We start from the raw sequence: 20,385 nt of genomic DNA on the forward strand, positions 1-20,385 counted from the left end.
CTGGGCACTACCCTTGTCATGACATTACTCCCCCCTTGGAGAAGCGTTTTCGTCCTCAAAAACACAAGCGATAGTATCTTTGTGAGAACATTGATGTTTTCCTTTTTGGCATCCCTTACTCGGGCCAATTGTGCTGACAATTGATACTTGGTGCAGTGAGGAGGTTCAATGAAACCAAGAGCAACATCTTGATTTTCAACATTATTGTCCTTTTGCAACCACTTGTATCTAAATGCTAAATCAATTTAGAACTCACTTGAGTACTTTAAAGGAGTAGCCACACCTGAAAAGTGTCTAAAGACATAACCAATTTTCAGATTTTCTAAAGATACTGGAAAATGCAAGAAAACCTTCGTGCAACTTCCCATGAAGTTGTGAGCCAGATTTCCAACTCGCGTCAGTATCTTGAAAAGCTCATAGCTACTGAGAGACACAATAGGAACTGTCCTTATGGAAGACTTTTGAACATTTTGGAACACATTGAACTACATGTTCACCCCTAATGAAGGTTACCTGCCAACCTACTTTGTCAGCACACCTATTAAGTCCTTGACTTATGAAACTATGAAAACGGTATCCAACCCCACCACAACAGGTGTTCAAAGTTGAAAACCTTATGTAAGAAGATTCTAGAATAGGGAGAGAATCGCCCATTCAAAATGCATTGTGGTAACGTATGCTCATAGCAGATCTTTTAGCAAAAAATAGCAGCAGTAAGAGTGAGGTGCTTTTCCCCAACCTCTTATAGATAGTCTTCCACGACTGATGATAAACCATAACTCAACCAGTGCGTATCTAGCTATATACGCGATATGGAGTGGAGACAACCAACTAGGTTGAAAGAGGGTTGAAGTGGAGTAATCTTATAGAGTATATCCAATCACAGATACCCATCCTGAGCCATCACCTTGTATGGTATGGTGTAAACTCATAAATCTGCTTGAAAAGTTGCACTTGAAGTGAATACAATTGCAGAAAGAAGGAAGGCCATGAATTTTCATGCCGCTCCGAACAAATTTGTGTTAAACATTAGGGCCCATAGCAGCTAGTGTGCATACATTTAACACAAATCAATCCGAATCGCAATTCAATGACGAGACTTTTCACAGCACGTGCATGAAAGCCTTGCAACAAGAGTTGGACCGTAATAGAATGTGAAAGCTCAGTCACACCTAGGTACCAACCATGAGACATTCTCATGAACGTATCATACTTGGCTATATGTAGAAACGATCCTCCGTTAAGGTGGTTTCACAGCACTTGTAATCGGAACAAGTCTGTACGTAGTACCCAACAATTTCTGGCCACTAAAATTGTTCCTGATACATTGTGCGACCAGCATGTAGGGACTTCATCGCGACACATCATTAGGAATTAGGCGCCAGTGTCAGTCCCAGAGACTTATATTCACCACATCTGGAATATATCTCAAATAAGGATGGCAAAGAAAGCGACATCCATCAAGCACAAATTGTGCGATGCGAGTGGGAGGGACCCTCATTATCATTGCTCCACACTGGCTAGACCAAACTCCTTAAGTTCCTAGACCATGTTGTATCCCATGTGACAACATGTGCCAAATCGAACCTTACACGTGGATTCATAACAGCATAATGCAAAAAAATTATATGGTACACGACGACCCAAAATGCTTTGTTTCGACATTTCCTTGGCATGTTCTCTGAAATATTGAAGCGTACTTATACGACTTGAAAAACGCAAGCAAAACATACGAAAAAATGGAATAACACCAAATCAATAGATGCGTACCTGGAGAGTTGAACGTAATGCTTACTTACCCATATTTAAATGCAGAGGAGCATGTTGCCCACCTGGAAAAAAACCAAGCAACATTGCACTGGAAAACCTGGGTGTTGCCTTCGCAATCCCAACCCATTGGGTAAAATCTATGTAGTCAAAACCCCCTGGTAAGACCCTTTGTAGAAATTGTTGAACTAGCAAGTGACGGTAACCAACCTAGTTAACCGTGTACAGAATGATGAGAATCAACTTGAAAAGTTAAATTTTTTTGCTACCGTGTGGTAGATACGGAATTCTTTCCATGAAAGTATAGCGGGAATAGATCAAACTGTGATCCTCAATGCGTATGAGTGATTTAGTAAGCACCCGTTGGGTCGTACCCCAAAATTGTGATGCCATAGACACTCGTAGTGCTGTAGAGAGATCAAGAAATCTACATAAGTGAGATGCCTAGCTTGTATCAATAGCCATGCTGTCTCAACTGTTTGCTGCCTCTAGACCCATGGTACAGATCAGCTGATGTAAGTGCAAGAGTATCAAAAAACTCAACTTGAGTGTCGCACTAGAAACATATAGTGCAAAAATGACACCCTAATCCTCCAAAATGACAAGACTCTTGCTCATCCATTAACGTCGATGTATTCGATGTGTACTCCCCTGGGAAGATTTGTTCTATCATAAGAACAATCCCCCAAGGAATTCCAACCATTGGGTCATACCCGAGATCTACCAGTGACTCCTAGTTATCATGTGTGGTGCATAGCCCTTATTGGCAATTAGTGTTCACTCAAGGAAACAATGAAGACTAATGTAGAGGGTGTCTTGCCTAATTTCTAACAGAGAGAGAGAGCACCTTGGCTCATGATCACTCCCAAACACTGTGTAGAAAATTTTCATAATCCATGGAGAGAAATAAGAAAGAGAGAGAGAAAATGATGGGCTTAGGAACTTTCCTTAAGTGAAGAGTTTGTATATGTTGTGACCAATATGTGTGCTTTGACGCATCATATGCCAGACTTGTAGCTTATTCTATAAGCATGCAACAATCTGCCTATATAACGCTCTCATCGAGAGAGGGAACAGAAAACACAAGCCACAGTTTGACCCACTTACCATGTATGGGATCGTGACTTTACAAAAATGACTTAATATGGCACTTTGCCTATGAAATAGTTATATTTTTAGGTTCCTTTTAGTGGTATTGTGTGTTGACAGCAACCCAAAATTTAAACAATTCAGAACTTAGTTTGTCCGTGACAGAGTGTTTGGTGTGTTAGCGGAAGCATAATCTCTGAAGCGGTGGAATTCATGCCATCATGTTGGCATGCCATGCATATAGATTGTTAAGCCCTTGGCAAGAGTGATGGCCTCAAATGTGAGACCCATAACCATTAGTGCCTTGCATAGTCGAAACTAGTAGGGATTCTATGAGATGATAGTCCCTATTTTGCTAGTTTTTCAAACTTGTGTGCCACTCCTCGTGATTCCAAGTCATTGGACAGTACCTTGGCACAAGGGAGAAGCCTTGCTTCATGAAAAATTGTCAAAGGACTTTGCTTTGTACAAAAGCATTAGTTTCCATTGTAAATGTATAAACATGGAAAAATAAACAATATTGAACATGGTCTAACTTGATCATTCTATTGTAACCAGTTTTCTTGAGATGTCATGGGAAAACTCGCTCAAATGTAGCTCATAGCCCTATTTTTTGTTGGCATCAAACCCATGCTTAACCTGCCAACAGATCAGGGTTTTAAGCATGGGTTTGATGCCAACAAAATTGTAATGCTTAAAACAATTGTCACAATCAGTGCTTGTGTTTGGAGTGCCTAAAGTGGACTTCCCTCTATTTGCATGTGAGCCTTGCTAGAAGGCAATGCAATCCTTGCTTGCCCAAAATGTTATATAAATTTCAAAGTTACAATGCAGCATGCACATTATAGGCATAATTCAGGTGCATGTGCAAGTAATGATCATTCATGCTAGCAAAATCATGCAAATGAATGGAGATTGATAACTTGTACAACAGCCCTACAGGGACAAGAATCACTCATCATGTTCGAATAAATGTGCCAAACAACTTCAAGACAAATGCATACCTGATTACCGACTTGTGTCGCATGGCCTATGCGGTAGCTCTTCCATAATCCTTGAAACACGTTTCATGCGAATGGGAGGCGATACAACTTCTTGAAAGTGTAAACAGTGGTTGGTCTTGCTGAAAATTGGCACCTTAAATTCCACAGGCCTTGCCTATACCAGCATGGCATAGGCCTTGCTGAACATGCTAAAAGTGCTCCATGCTTTTCTTGTTGTGCGTATAATGCAGAGAGATCTGCGAGATTCAAAGAAGTTATAATTGAAAACATTAAAGTCGACTTGCTTACCGACTCATAGAAGTCCACTTCATACGGTGGAAACATGTCTTTGTATCCGCAAAAAACATGCCTTCGTAATTGCCATCCCACCATTTTCAAATAATATGAAATTTATGTTGTGGTTGGAACGACCTGAAACCCCTGTCAGCTTTGTGTACTACCAGCAGCTTGCTCAGCTGGGCAAAAAATTGACGATCGATTTGCATCTGCGTATCTGGCGGGGTGGATCTGCGTATCCGGCGGGGTGGAACACTGTGGGTACCTGCCCTAATTTTTAAGTGTGGGCACCTGCCCTAATTTTTAAATGTCTTGCCCTAAGTCCAAAGGCCTTTGGGCGCCTGTGTATGGGAAACAGGAAGTCGGGCATGGCGCACAGAGTAGAGTTCGAGAGAAACAGGCCGCCCCCACCTTCCGTGGTGCTCGGCTTGCAGCACACCAGGATCGCGAAGTGATCGCGTCGGCGCCGCGATCTTGTTGCAATCCTCTGTGCGCAATTTGGTGAGGGTCAAAAGGTTCTCCCCTCCTCGGCTTAGGGGAGCCTGCACACGGGTTCCCTTCATCGTCTTTGACCACTTCCCTGCTAAGCGGCCATGCCCGCCTCCAGCCCCCTAGTTTCCATGCATGCAAGAGCAAAAGCGGGTGGCTCCATGCCCTCATGCCCAAAATAGCCATTTCTTTGATACGAGTGTAAGACCCGGTGAGGGACTGCCTGAGAATGAACCACCCAACCTCCCATTTAATATCCCCTTGGGCCTCATTCCCTATCCACACTTGGAGCCGGCCCCTTGGGCCTGGTCCTTGACCACCGGGCACTACCCTTGTCATGACAGAGCCCACCATGAAACTCCCCATAGACTTGGCTGGCCCTTCCATGCACCCTCCTCATGGAAATGAGAGAGAGAGTGGGAAAGAGAGAGAAAGATCATCTAATGTTGTGCCAAAGCATGCAAGGTTCCCCCTTCCTCCATAGCCCCTCCCTCCCCTAAGGTCTGATACCAGTGTAAAACCCTGGGACTGCCATGTCTGAATCCTCCAACCAACCTTCCATTTAAAGCCTCCTGGCCCTAGGATCACTTCCCATTGGCAGCCGGCCCTTGGCCCTGATCGCTGACCTCCAAGGTTGTTGCCTTTGGCATGACAGAGAGACCACCTAACACCTGTCAACCAGTCAAGGAATTATAGACAGTGGGTCAATCAAAGCCTATAGACAAAAAGTATCCAAAGCCAATGTCCTGGTCCACCCAGTTGCCTCTGAGGGCCTGGTGTTTAGGTGTGTGTGTGTACCTTTTTTTAAATTTAATAAATACACACCAAGGAAAAAGATGTTCAAAGGAAGACTGGCTAAAGATGTCTAGGCAAAGATTTGTATAGAAACAACTTAGTCTTAGATTCATAATTGTACAGCATAATAAGAATGAGGTATCATTCCAAATGAGTTTATACAAAGGTATCAAAACTATCCCAGTTGAGTCATACAGGGTTTACCAAAGTTCGACAGCAGCACGCTAAACCTTTTTAAGCCAAGATAGAATTCTCACCTCCATCCATATAGTCAAGACAACAGATATGCTAGACTTGGCTATGTATGGAGGCTTCAAAGAACGTATCACTTGTTATCCATGTCAAAATTACAAATTATTAGACTAGCTATTGCCCTATACACTAAAGTAGATAATATCTCAAGGTTTTTCTACATATAAAGTAATCCTAACAGAATTTCTCCATATGTTTTAAAAGAACTTCTTCTTTATAATAACCATTTATAGTAAAAAAGTTGACTACTCCATATCATTCTATGCACTTCTTTAGCTAAACATAGTATGAAAAAAACCCCAGGTTTAGGCCAGCCATCAAGAACCTGAGTTTAATAAGTAATCTCCCAGTTTGTAGTAGGCATGCTCACCTATCAACACACATTAAGTACCATAAAGAGATTTTCTTTGGTATCAAAATAGTAGCTGGATTATTTGTCTAGTAAAGTATCAGTCGTAGCCAAAAAAAAATGGAGCTAGTTTTTTATGGTAAAAATACACTCAAGTCACAAAGAACCACAATTTCCAGTAAAATCTCAACTCCTCATGTCAGAATTTTTGCAAGTCAAAGGAAACAATCTCCCCCATAACATACTTAGGTAGTAAAGCACCAAAAAACCAGATCAGTACCCATATGTGGGTCAAAATTTATGCCGATTCTCATTAAAGTATCAAAACCAGATTATGTATAAAGTTTTTATATACAGTCTGCCCCATATCACAATACCATAAAATATTTAGGTTGTACAGTACCAAAAAACCAGGTCAGTGTCGATCAGAATTTATGCCAATTTTCAGTAAGGCATCAAAAACTAGAGTGTGTATGTATGTATGAAGTTTCCACATATTTTATGGCAGTACCCCTGAGAGCCACATGTAGTAGAATATTTTATATATGAAAATGGTTTACAAAAAGGATCGGACCTAAGCAAGATATCCAAGACCAAAATGCCAATCAGTAATCAGCCACAGGTTGTAGGTAGATCAAAGCAAACAAGCACACCATCAATGTAGGTTTAGAGAAAAAAAAATATTTTGTGTTGAAGTCATCAGTGAGCATGCAGTTCACAAGTCCTAATGCAGTAGTTAATAATGCCAGCATATGTTAGTAGCAAGATATATTTTCTCTTTGCCTTTAGCAACCAAAAATCATCCTCTTTTTTTGGAATCAAAGTTCCAAGGCAAGAACTAGAAGTTGTAATACAAAGTTTTAAGAGCCATGTGATTGCCAAGTGTATCATCCAATAACCAGTTAGAAGCACAAGGTCCTACCAAGTATATCAACTTTTTCTCAAAAAGGCTTTTAGCATAGAAGAGGGTCAGAATTCAGTTATAAAAGACCACTGTTAGTTAATAGTTTATTCCTGCTAAACCACTGAGACTAGGTGAGCAGAGCTGCCTAGATCATAAAATAACTATTCTCTGAAATTTCCAATAAAAGCACAACTCCTTAGTGCTAAAGAAGTTATTTTCAGAAAAAATCAGGTTACCAAGTGAACAAGAGCAAGAGCAATAGATCATAGTTTATCTATGAAGAGGAAAATCACCCAGCAACAAGAGAGGTAAGAATGTTTTCCAATCATCCAAAACCCTGTATCCACCCATACTTTCAAAAAGCAGCAAATCACTTTCTTATGGGAAACCAAAACTAAGATTATGCACCCAACAAAAACAGCGATTATCAAAGAATTTAGCATTCAACAAGGACAGAGATTTTCAAAAAGACTGAGATTAAGAGTGAAATGTAGAGCCTATGGAGCAGAGTTAATCCAAAAACATCTCCAAAGTGCCGGAGGAAAGCCAAGCACCTTTCAAATGTTTTCTTTCTTACTCTCCCCTTTCCCCCTCTTTAAAAATCATACGACCATGTTAACCATATCTAGGTGTTTTTGTAAGGCATAATAAAGAAGAACCCACTGCCCAAATCCCAGATAATAATCACTTTACCTGTATGCTACCTTTTTATAGGGGTAGTCATTTGGTAAGAAGCAGGTTAAAGTATCTTGGCTACAGTTTGAAACCCGAGACAGGGGAAACCCCAAAAAATCTTTAGCTATGGAGTTGCCGCAGTCGCTTAGCACGGGTCCTTCTCTATAGGAGGGTAGGATTGTTTTTCTGCTTAGAATCATACAAAGCAGTGGCTAGCCCAAAGTTGTGCCAAGCCACCCATCATCAGATCGAGATGTGCTTCCTCAAGAAGCACCATGAGTGAAAGGGGAAGTGTCTTGTCCCGACAGAGTATACTAACCCAGTAAAGCAGAGCGTAACCAAGAAGGAAGCCTAGGCTCTATTTGTTAAAAAACAATTTGGGGGATTTCTCCCACTGAGCCTATTTTCCAGAACATTGGTTCACACTAAACCATGCAAACCAAGATAGCAGTGTATGTTAAATCCACAAGGGATTTCTCTCACTGAATTTAGGCTTTTAGTGGTACTCATTCAGCCATGCTAATCAAGATAGCATAGTAGGCCAGAAATAAGGAATTCAAGTATCAATTCAGTGATTTCATGCTCAAGGTGGAGAACCTTATGCTAAGAGTAGGCTTCTTGTAATTAAGCAGCAAAGGCTTAGTCAAACTGCAAGAAGGTGTTGGGTAAAGTATTAGCAGCATACATAGTTAGGGTAGTAATACCAATAGGTACAGTTAGCATAATTCAAAGTAGCTATCCTGGTATGATGCAATGACCAAGTGTGGTCAAAATTTATGCCAATTCTCATTAAAGTATCAAAACCAGATTATGTATAAAGCTTTTAGATTTTTTGTAAGTCAAAACAGCCTCCGCCGTATCACAATACCATAACATATTTAGGTTGTACAATACTAAAAAACCAGACCAGTGTCGATCAAAATTTATGCCATTTTTTAGTAAGGCATCAAAAACTAGAGTGTGTATGTATGTATAAAGTTTACATATATTTTATGGCATTACCCCTAAGAGACAGATGTAGAAGAATATTTTATATATGAAAATGGTTTACAGAAGAAATCAGATCTAAGCCAGATATCCAAGACCAAAATGCCAATCAGTAATCATCCACAGGGTGTAGGTAAATCAAAGCAAACAAGCACACCATCAATGTAAGTTTAGAGAAAAAATGTTATTTTGTGCTCAAGTCATCAGTGAGCATGCAGTTCACAAGTCCTAATGCAGTAGTTGATAATGCCAGCATATGTCAGTAGAAAAATATATTTTCTCTTTGCCTTCAGTAACCAAAAACCATCCCCTTTTTTGGAATCAAAGTTTCAAGGTAAGAACCATAAGTTGTAATACAAATTTCTAAGAGCCATGTGATTGCCAAGTGTATCATCCAATAACCAGTTAGAAGCACAAGGTCCTGCCAAGTATATCAACTTTTTCTCAAAAATGTTATTAGCATAGAACAGGGTCAGAGTTCAATTATAAAAGACCAGTGTTAGTTAATATTTTATTCCTTCTAAACCATAGAGACCGGGTGAGCAGAGATGTGCCTAGATTATAAAATATTTATTCTCAAAAATTTCCAATAAAACCACAACTCCTCACTAGCTAAATAAGTTTTTTAAAGGAAAAATCAAATTACCAACAAGTGAACAGGAGTAGGAGCAATGGATCATATTTTATCTATGAAGAGGAAAATCACCCCAGCAACAACAGAGGTAAGAAAATTTTCCAATCATCCAGAACCTTGTATCCACTCATACTTCCAAAAAGCAGCAAATTACTTTCTTATGGGCAACCAAAACTAAGATTATGCACCCAACAGGGACAATGATTATCAAATATTTTATCACTCAACCAGGACAAAGATTTTCAAAAATACTGAGATTAAGAGTGAAATGTAGAACCTGTGGAGCAGAGTGAATCAAAAAACATCTCCATAGTGCCTGGGGAAAGCCAAGCACCTTTCACAAGTTTTCTTTCTTACTCTCCCCTTTCCCCCTTTTTTAAAAAATCATACAACCATGTTAACCATATGTAGGTGTTTTTGTAAGGCATAGTAAAGAAGAACCCGCTGCCCAAATCCCAAATAATCACTTTACTTGTATGCTACAAGGCAAAAGATAGAGAAATGCCAAGTCTAAGTGAGGGAGAAGAAGAAATCCCTCACCTTTTATAGGGGTAGTCGTCTGGTAAGAAGCAGCTCAAAGTATGTTGTCTACAGTCTGAAACCGGAGATAGGGGAAACCCCAAAAAATCTTCAGCTATGGATGTGCCGCAGGCGCCTAGCACAGGTGCTTCTCTATAGGAGGGTAGGATGTTTTTTCAACTTAGAATCATACCAGGCTGGCCCAAAGTTGTGCCAAGACACCCATCATCAAATCGAGATGTGCTTCATCGTGAAGCAGTATGAGTGAAAGGGGAAGAGTCTTGTTGCAACACAATATACTAACCTAGTAAAGCGGAGCGTAACCGAGAAGGAAGCCTAGCCTTTATGTGTTTTTTTTTTGGGGGGATTTCTTCCACTGAGCCTATGTTCCAAAACATTGGTTCACACTAAACCATGCAAACAAGGATAGCAGTGTAAGTAGCGTTAAATCCACAAGGGATTGCTCTCACTAAATCTAGGCGTTTAGTGGTACTCATTCATCCATGCTAATCAAGATATCATAGTAGGCCAGGAATAAGGAATTCAAGTATCAATTTAGTGATTTTATACTCAAGGTGGAGAACCTTATGCTAAGAGTAGGCTACTTGTAATCAAGCAGAAAAGGCTTAGTCAAACTTCCAGAAGTGTGATGGGTAAATTATTAGCAACATACATAGTTAGGGTAGTAATACTAATAGGTATAGTTAGTGTAATTTGAAATAGCTATCCTGATCAGATGCAGTGACCAAGTGTGTGTGTGTGTGTGTGTGCATTCATCAGATGCAGTGACCAAGTGTGTGTGTGTGTGTGTGTGTGTGTGTGTGTGTGTGTGTGTGTGTGTGTGTGTGTGTGTGTGTGTGTGTGTGTGTGTGTGTGTGTGTGTGTGTGCGTACGTGCGTGCGTGCATGCACAACGCTAGTGCACAACATACTATTAGATCCACATGAATTTTCATTGCTTATTTAGAGAGGGCTTTAGCCCCTTGACCTACATCATTAACCACTATGATTAGAGGTGCCTAGGTATCTTTTTGCTGGAGATCCATAGATTCAAAGAGACTACACTTAGAAGCAAAGGACCTACACATAGAGGATCCATACAAAGGTGGATCACTATTTTTACCAAGGTACTACTCTGGTCACACCCTCATTGAGGCATCTTGTGTGACGAGCCATCACGCTTGACCACTTACGACACCCGAGTATGCAAGGATCTTCACATTTTAGACGAGATCTATATATTATTTGTGTGTGTGTGTGTGTGTGTGTGTGTTCACACACACACACACACACACACATATAATATATAGACCTCATCTACGATGTGAACACTAGATTATCTATAGATGACCATAGAATGGATATTTTATTAACATGTAAGATGGTGTGTATGGCCTATCCACATCATGTAAACATGTAAGCATAACCTATAAGAGGCATAGATTAGCCTAGAGTTGCAAAGAGAAACTTGTACAGCTCATACATGAGCACCAAAACCAAAATTAAAAAATTGCTTCTATTGGAATCCCATAACATTGTATGGTGGTTGCAAATCAGCCTTATAAAGTGTTGATTTGCACCAAAATCCTTTATATCCACAATATAAAGCATAAACCGTCCGTATTTCGGCCCATACGTTGCATCCAAAAAAGCACCAATGCCATGAAAAACAGCGTAAGATGTCTATTTCATCAAAATGGCTTGGGATTTTTTCTGTGGGTAGTCCTTGGCATGTGGAACATGGCCATGCTCTTGGATTTTGATTTGGACAAGAATTGATGTTGGTAAGACCCTGTGTAGTGTTTTTGGGCTCAAAAAGTGTATCTTGAAGGTGTTGGGGGTCAAAAATGATCAGAATGGCTTTAAACTTGATATATGAGCTCTTGAAGGTGATATGAATAGACCCAGAATGGAAAAACTTCCTCTGTAGGCCAAAAATGTCAAATAGACTACTTCATCATTTTTTGCAAGTGACCACACAGATTGGTTAGCAATGTGCTCATGAACATATTGTGCAAGTTTCATGTGATTTGGACAAGGTTTGGTAGGTCTATGGCCCATTATTGCCTCTATGCGCTAACTTTGCGTTTTTTCATGCATATGAGGTCAATTTTGGTCCAAATGTGATGAAACTTGGTGGCTAGCATGTAAAGGCTATTTAGAAAATGTGTGTGATGAGAGATGTTGGGTTTTGTGCCCAGAAATGGCTTTGAGATATCCTATGCGTAGGATGTCTCCTGATGATTTTTTAATGGGAACTGCTACTGGTGCCTGCCCTTAGTCCCCCTGAGTCCCTTTTAAGTCTAATTTCAACAAAAAAGTCAAATGGATAGAAAGTAACTCCCTGTGTGGATTTCAAAGCCTCCGAGCCGTTTTTTGACTTTTGGAGTGCTTTTCGGCGATGAAATTTCTTGATGTTGGTCTCCATAGTTTCTCGATCCCTTAGGGATCCTTGCTGTATGGTTTTTGTTGACTTTGGCTTCACCGGAGCTCCATTTGGCAATTTGTCGCTCTAGAAGCACCCGTGGTTGCGTTTACATGTCTTCGAGTACTTGTGGTGGTCTACCACCATAGGACTTGGTTGTTGATAGTCTAGGAAAGCCGCTCGTGAAGTTTGGTGGCAAACGGACATGTTGTTTGGCCACGAGAGCTATTTGACGCTTTGTGTGTCTGATGCCGTTTCTGAAGTTTAGTGCCGCTTCGGGTCACCTTTTGGTCATGTGGGCTACAGAGACTTGTCGAGCATGTCGAGATGCTTCTACCCATGAATTTTGGTAGCATTTGGGCGCCTCTCGACCGATTTCCCATTTTGGTGGCCTCTTGTGGGGTTCTAGGAATTAGGGTTTTTTCCGATGGTTTTCTACAGCCTTTGGACATAGGTGGCCACTTCTACTTGTAGGTCCGCTTTCTGTGTGAACCCTACGCTAGTTTTCGCGACAAAACGACAAACATGCGCGAAAAGCTCAAGGTGGTGAGCCTACCTCTCATGTCTGAGGCCCGTTGGGTAGTCGTGCGCGTCGTAGAAGCTTCTGGAAGTTCCGTTCGCTCTAGGTGGCAGAAGCTCTCTCACAAACGTCAATAGTGGAAATGAGCTTAAAATGAAGTGAAAATTTCTAAAAATGGGGGTCCCCGAACCACTTTTCATGAAATTTGACATGTGCTCCCAACTTCTTGCGAGATGCGGTTTAGGCTCAAAAACTTCTTAATTTGGACTCCATTTGCCCAATTTACAAGAAATTTGACATTTCGATCAAAATCTAGCCAAAGCACGCTTTCCGCTCCAGTCTCATAATTGCACCCCCGCTGTACCATAGGTTGTCCTATAGTCAATGATCATCCCCATATTTTTTGTTTTTCATTACGACCGTCTTTCACCTGCTTTTTGTATTTTTAAAGTTTTTATGTCAAAAATTAACAAAATTAAAAGGAAAATAGTAAATCAAACCCAGAAATATCCCCAAAAATCATAATAAATCAAAAATATCACCGAAAAACATTATATACACTCACATGCAATTTTTATGGCCGGATTTCTCCGTTTTACCAATATTTTGCCCGAAAAATGACTATTTTTACATTTATGCACACACATAGGGGTTTGATTTGGCGTTTGGCCCCATATACCTGTAGATTCATACTGTATAAGGGCATATGTACTTGGGGTAGTCGAGAAAATTTCACAATCAAACAACAATCCTTAAAAATAGTCGAAAACATACCCTTTTTTCTCTTTTTGCCATTGGGTCCGCATTTGAGAATGCCTTCCCCCCCTCCTAGGTGGAGTCCTCCCGAACGACAAGGTATCGCCTAGGAGTATGTGTCATGCATGAGTTGAAAAAATTGTGCTAATGCTTGGCCGTGTAATGTGGCCCTATTTTATGCATACTCGGTCAATGCATTAGAAAATTTCAGAGGTCATTTGGAGGGCCTTGTAAGAAATTGTATTTCTCTCTCTAGAAACTTTTTTTAAAATGCACTTGCACCTTGTGAGTACGTCCAATAGGACAACCAGACACTCTGAAAAGTAGATTTATATTCCCAATCGTCCTTGAAAACGGTCACTTTTTTATTTAATGCGAGCGTCTTTTTCAGGAGGCAGGTGCGGCGCATTCAATGCAGCTTACGTCATCACTGAAAGTTGAAAAGTCACAAACTGTAAAATAGTGATAGATTTTGAGGATTTTGACACCACCAATGCATCCGGAACGCCAAAATACCTTAAAAACGAATGTCTACTTGTCTCATTCCGACATCCGGAGAGGCAAAAAATGTCAAAAAACCCCCAAAAATGGGCTTTTTACTAAAGGCGCGCGAGGAGGCATTCTAAAATTTTAGAATGCCCCTCTGCGCGCCGTTAGTACAAAGCCCATTTTTGGGGGTTTTTGGACATTTATCTTTCCAAAAAGCCCCTTTTTAGAGGTTTTTGGACATTTTCCTCTCAAAAGCTCCCTAAAAAAAAGAAAAAAGGGCCTTTTTACTAGCGGCGCGCGAGGAGGCATTCCAAAATTTTGGAATGCCCCCTCGCGCGCCGTTAGTACAAAGCTTTTTTTAGTGATTTTTGGACACTTATCTTTCCAAAAAGCCCCTTTTTAGAGGTTTTTGGACATTTTCCTCTCAAAAAGCTCCCTAAAAAGAGGAAAAAAGGGCCTTTTTACTAACGGCGCGCGAGGAGGCATTCCAAAATTTTGGAATGCCCCCTCGCGCGCCATTAGTACAAAGCTCTTTTTAGTGATTTTTGGACACTTATCTTTCCAAAAAGCCCCTTTTTAGAGGTTTTTGGACATTTTCCTCTCAACAAGCTCCCTAAAAAGAGGGAAAAAAGGCCTTTTTACTAACGGCGCGCGAGGAGGCATTCCAAAATTTTGAAATGCCCCCTCGCGCGCCGTTAGTAAAATGTTCTTTTAAGGGTGTTTGACATTTTTGGCCTCTTTGGATGTCTAAGCGAGGCAATTGGACATTCATTTCTAGGAGATATGTGTGTTCCGGACGCATTGGCAGTATCGAAAGTTTCAAAATCTTCCACCACTTGATAGTTTTGTGACTTTTTGAGTTCTAGTGATGACGTATCCCGTATCAAATGCACCGCATCTACCTTCTGAAAAAGGTGCTCGCATTAAATAAAAGAGAGTGCTCGTCTTCAAGGACCACTAGATTATTAAATTAGGAGAGGGACACCTTTTATATTTTTGTTAATATCAATCTATTTTTCTACGTAACGTAGGCTCTTCTCTCATTGGAGGAGCTTATTTTCCTCTCTCTACCAAAAGGCCCTCCAAAAGACCTCCGAAATCTCCTAATGGCATGGAAAAATTAATGTTGTGCAAGAGAAGGGTATAAGCAAGATGTTTATTGGCATTCGCCGTCAAGGTTTTGTGGTTTCTTTGCAAGTAAAAGTTGTAACTCTACTGATCGTTTTTCTATTGTCTTTCTTGCAAAAGTCTCTTGCTTTGCCGTTCTTGTCGATGTGGTCGTAGTTGTCTCCTTGGAGAGAATTTGCGTGGCGGAATTGGCCGTAGACCTTGTCTCTTTTTCTTTCCATTTGTAGCTTTTTTTTGCCGGTTTTTGTAGGTTTCTTGCTACTTCCTTGGTTTCCATTGTTTTGTTGTTGATTGGCACCCACATAAGTCGGTTTGCCAGTTTCATATTCAGTTGTCTGCCTTCCAATGTTGCTTGTACTGAAGGGAGTTTCTTTTGCTTCGGCTTCGGGATCCAGATACTAGTCGTATTTGAGTTGTTTCTGAGCATGTTCTTTGGGATCCATATCTTTTTTTTTACCTTGGGTTTTGATTGAACTATCTGTTTCTAATGAATTCTTCCATTGTATTGTGGTTTATCTGCCATGTCACTTCTATCCTTCCACACCCATACTTGTTCTTCTCGTGTTGGTAACCTTGATCTTTTCACTGTGGTCGGTGACTTTTTATACTTGTGGTGAACAATGTTGGCAGTTACCTATTTTTTTACCCTGGGTATCGTGTTGTTCGTTAGTGGAAACCTTCCTTTTGGCTTTTTATCCAGTGATTGCATTGCGGACAGCGGATTATTCCGGGGTTGCTGAGCAAAGGATATTACCTGTTGTTCTTGTTCATGCTGAATTTTGACTACATTCGCATTCCAATCTATCTGCACATTGTACTCTTTTTGCCAAGGTTGTACGAACAACATGGGGTGTTGTGTGCTTGCATCCTCGACCACATAAAACTTGTGTGGATAAATATATTGATGTACTTGTATATGCAATATAGTCCAGCCCAATGGTTTTAGCGAATGTGATGTACTACTTTCTAGCACTTGTGGAGTAGGATGAAGTTGACCTGTGGGCTTGAGCTGTTTGTATAATCTGTAAGAGATCAAATTTGCTTGAGCTCCTAAATCAAGCAATGCCGTCGATTCAACTTGATTGCTACCCACTTTGACTGCAATTATTGGCTCCACTGTGTCTTCATCAAACTTCATTAGTCGGATGGCATTGATCCGCAACGGTGATCCACATTGTTGTTGTTGTTGTCGTAGCAGCCTTCTTTTTGCAATGCATTCGTTTGCTTCTACTTGAGCTTCTTCTCGTACCCTCTGTTTCTCCTTCATTCGTTGTTTTCCTTGATGGATTTGTTGAAGCATATCCTGTGTTAGTGGTAAATGATATTTCTTCAATCGACACCCACTAATCCAATTTGGCATCTCTTCACCTGCTAATGTAGCAAGCCTGACAGCTCCGCTTTGTGATAGGTCACTAATCACAAAGGGTCGCTTTTTAAGTTTTTTGGCATGTTGCTTCAAGGTATAAACAAGTACATAATCACCTGTTTTGAACTCTTTCGTGCGCACATGCTTGTCAAAAAACTCCTTTTGCCTTCTCTTTTTAGCATAGATCGAAGCTACAGCTCTCAAGTAGAGTTCATCTAGCTTTTCAAGATCATCTATTCTTGAAGAGAGCTCATGCCCTGTCCATTCTAAGTGTTTCGCTACTCGTAGAGTTGGAATTAAAAACTCTATGGGTAATATAGCATTTAGGCCAAACACCATGTTGTACGGTGTCATTCCTATCGATGTTTTGTAAGCTACCTTGTATGCCCATAGTGTTGAGTGTAGCTGCTAATCCCAATCTGTTCTTAACTCTGATACTATTTTAGTGAGAACCATGCATAGTGTTTTATTTGTGGCCTCAGCTTGTCCATTTGCCTGTGGATGATATGGAGCAGATTTTCGGTGTACCATGAACTCCTCTAGCAAATATTCAATGACTTCATTAAGAAAATGTGTTCCTCGATCATTGACTATTTCTAGTGGTAACCCATATCGTACAAAGACATTCTCATACAAAAATTGTGCAGTGGTTCGTGCATCTGCTTTTTGTGTTGCCTTGGCTTCCGCCCATTTTGTGAGATAGTCCGTAGCCACAATGACATATTGGGTATGGGTGCGATATGCAGGGGCTGAAATAGGCCCCACAAAATCAATGCCCCATTTTGCAAATGCGTACATGTTTCAGTCTCTAGTGTGTTTTCACTGTTGAACAATGAAATGCACAATCCTGGACATGCGCTTCTTCTAGGTAACACTCAAATTCTTCCGGATTTATACATAGTCGTAGAATTCGGTCCGGTCCTAGATGATACAGCCGTCCTGCAATCAACTAGAAGTTTTTTGTTTGTCGAATTGTTTGTTGTTTGGATCTGTCTTCCATGTTATCAAACCTACATCCAAAGGAAAGAATGCTAACAATTTCTTGAGACCATTTGGGTATCATTTCAATATTGAAATGATAAGCATCTGGTATGTCATCATCTACTCCTTTAGGAGCTTCCCTGTTGTGTATCCTAGAAAGATGATCCGCCCATTGATGAGTTTTACCCTTTTTGACCACCACTGTGAAATCAAACTCTAGCAATATAATAAACCAGCGTACAATCCTCCATGTATTGCATGGTTTATTTACCAGATACAAAAGAGCTTGATGATCTGTAAAGAACACAAAATTGTTTGTGAGCAAACAATGCCAAAATTTCTTTACAGCATAAATCATTCCTAACTCCTCTCTTTCGGTGGTTGTGTAGTTCTTTTCTGCGCTGTTTAATTGTCGGCTTGCATAACAAACTGGAAAATCCATTGTTCCATCTCCAAGTTGAGCTAGAATACTCCAGATTGCATATGAAGAAGCATCAATGTGAACATGGAATATCTTTTTCCAATCCGGTGCTTTAAGTACAGGTGCTGATACAAGGTTTTCCTTCAACTTTTGGAATGAAGTTTCACACTCCTCGGTCCAGTCGAAATTGACTAACAAACGATAAAGAGGTTGTGCGATGACTGCATACATATATATGAATCTTCGATAATACCCGCAGTGTCCCATGAAGGATATCACTTGTTTCGCATTAATAGGCCTGGGAAGGTCTACTATGACTTTGACTTTGTCTAGGTCAGTGGTTATGCCATTTCTTGAGACAATGTGTCCTAAGATGCAGCCTTGCCTAACCATAAAAATGCACTTTTCCGGGTTAAGACAGATTTCAAATACCTTCTCAAATACCTTTTGCAAATGGTCAATATATTCCTCTCGTAGAAGAGAGTGTACACAAAGATCATCCATGTATATTTCTAAGAATATTCTTAGGTATTCTTTGAATGCATGCGTCATTAACCTTTGAAAAATATTTGGGGCATTAGTTAAGCCAAAAGGCATAACACGATACGCATAAATTCCCCATTCTGTGGCAAACGTTGTTTTGTGTTGATCCTTTATTGCAATTGCTAGTTGGGTTGTATCCTGAAAACCCGTCTAGAAAGGAATAAGCCCGTTTCCCGGCTACCCTCTCAAGTACATGTTCTGTGATTGGCAAGGGATAATTATCCTTTATGGTGGCTACATTTACCTTTTTGAGGTTTACACACACTCGAAGTTTTCCGTTCTTTTTGGGGACTACCACAATAGGTGACACCCAATCTGTATGTTCGATTTCATAGATGAATTCAGCATCCACCATCAGCTTGCCAATCTCTTCTTTGATTCGTTTAGCAAATGTGTCATTATATGTATAAGGGCGTTGTTTGCTAGGTTTAGCATATGATTTCAAAGGAATTGTATGTTGGCATATTGATGGATCAACTCCCTTGAGGTCTTTATAGAACCATACAAACACATCTTTATACTTCTTGAGAAGTTGTGTTAGCCGTCTTTCTTCTTCAGGCTCTAAATTGGTTGCGATATAGACCGGCTCAGGCTTTTCTCCTGGTTCAGCGAGGTCTATCCTTTTTGCATTTTCCGGCCCATCATAAGATTCCTGGTTTGTTCTTTCCCTGACTGGTGGTGTCATTATGATTTTTCTGTCCTGGATGGTAAATTTCTGATAGTGTGATGGTACATTCATGTTTCCTTTTTCTGACTCCCCTTTACCATCACTATCTCCCTCTATAGTCCATACCTCTCTTAAAGACCGTTTTAGTTCTTGGTATTTCTGTTTACGCTCCGGTTTGGTCCACTCTGGGTCTTTCGTTGTTTCTGTTTTTTATTTTTGAGATTTTTGTGATTTTGTTTCTGTTTTAGCTTTCTGTACTTGTCTTATTTCCTTTCGCTTTCCTTCCCTTTGAACTTTTGAGAATCTTCCTGATATTTGATCTTTTACACAATCCTCTGCTTTTACAAGCATTAGATAGTGAGTTTTATCTTTTATCCTAGGCATCAGGTTCTCCCCCGCTTTGTTTTCTGCTCGTTTTCTCCTATAGCATTCTTGACGTCTAGGGTGCTGATTAGCAAAATCATCAAACTTGATATTCTCTGCTTTCTCCCCACGCTCACTTGAGTTGTCTGAACACTCATTATCTGCATGATTATTTACTTCCAGATGCTCAGAGGAGTTATAAAACTCTTCTAATTCTAGTGGTTCTACCATCTCATCTCCTCCTGGTATAATGCTTACCATGTAATAGGGTAGCATATCATAGCCATCCTTATCACAAAATTTTGTTGTTGGACTATCTGTAATGGTACAGACATCCAATGTTGCTAGTATGTGTTCCCATTCTAGAGGTTCTAAGGTATCTTCGGAAAAAGGTTCCGGAATATACTCCTTGTCCTCAATCTCTCTTTCCAAGACGCATTCCTCTCTTTTTAAGCTCCCACAATGTGAAGCTCCGCACATTTATAGCTCTTTTTGTTGCCCTAGCCATGCGGGGAGTTTCGACCCTGCTAATGTAGCTAAATCAAACTCTTCCACTGGTGTCTGGTACACATCCTTGTAACTATGGTCTTTCGGGTGTATTTTGGTTGTTGTCTCACCATGTCTGAGGTATATGTGATCATAAACCCAATCCTGGACCATCTTCAACTGTCGCATGAATGGTCTTCCCAAGATGATCTCTGAATTGTTCTTTTTGTCAAAATCGACTATTGCAAATGTATGCTCATACTTGATTCCGCACAAAGTGACAATTACTTTTTCTAAGAGTCCTAGAGGCTTCTCCATGAACCCATCTGCCAATTGAAATTTCATTCTAGTAGCTCTCAAAGCTGGTTTTTCCCATTTTTTCCAGATTTCCTTGGTGGCGATAGCAACTCCTACTCCACTGTCAAGAATAGCTTTGGAAACTACTCCTTGGAATTCTACTAGTAGCGTGGTGTTTTCATCTTCTTCCTCGCAATACTCTCC

The sequence above is a fragment of the Adiantum capillus-veneris genome, chromosome 6 (assembly GCF_014529385.1).
Source record: "Adiantum capillus-veneris isolate H3 chromosome 6, ASM1452938v2, whole genome shotgun sequence".
NCBI classification, from domain to species: Eukaryota; Viridiplantae; Streptophyta; class Polypodiopsida; order Polypodiales; family Pteridaceae; genus Adiantum; species Adiantum capillus-veneris.